We start from the raw sequence: 661 nt of genomic DNA on the forward strand, positions 1-661 counted from the left end.
AAAAAATTTTGTTGGCGAAAAACAAAAGCACACCTCAAATTGCAATTTAGGGCCTCGGAGGCCCGGTTCTAGTTTAAAGTAAACTTTAGAATTATAATCAATGTAAGTTACATTGCATTTGTACAGTGAATCTCAATAAGATGAGTTCTTTTTTAGGTGCACAACAAAAATATATCATATGTGTGCATAGTTAGGTGTCGCTACTGCTAACCGGGTTTGCGAAATGCTTGGAGTGTCTGTGGTTAGAGTTGTGTTTGTCAAACACTCATTCATTCACATTCCTGTTGCTACATCCGTGCATTATATAGGCAACTTTGGCCTAAAATCATTTTCTCAAAACGAATACAGCCGATGTAATGAATCGAGAAACTATTGACTTACTTTTTCATATTATGTTAGTATTGGGCCTGAGAGGCCCGTAATCGCTGTTTGTGTTACAGAACAGTAATTACAGTTTAAGGGTTAACACCAGTAATAAAATAATTCTATAATTAATAATGACTAGATGTATGTTACATTAATAACTTTTTCAGATTATACCAAAACATAACTAAAAATACTTTGGAAGTATAAGTTTACGTCCACTCAAGAAATTCCGTGGGATCACATTTTAGGTCTTCTGCTTTTCATCGAGTGTACAATTAAAGAAGTGAGTGTGGTT

Source organism: Clavelina lepadiformis, chromosome 2, assembly GCF_947623445.1.
Source record: "Clavelina lepadiformis chromosome 2, kaClaLepa1.1, whole genome shotgun sequence".
Taxonomy (NCBI): domain Eukaryota; kingdom Metazoa; phylum Chordata; class Ascidiacea; order Aplousobranchia; family Clavelinidae; genus Clavelina; species Clavelina lepadiformis.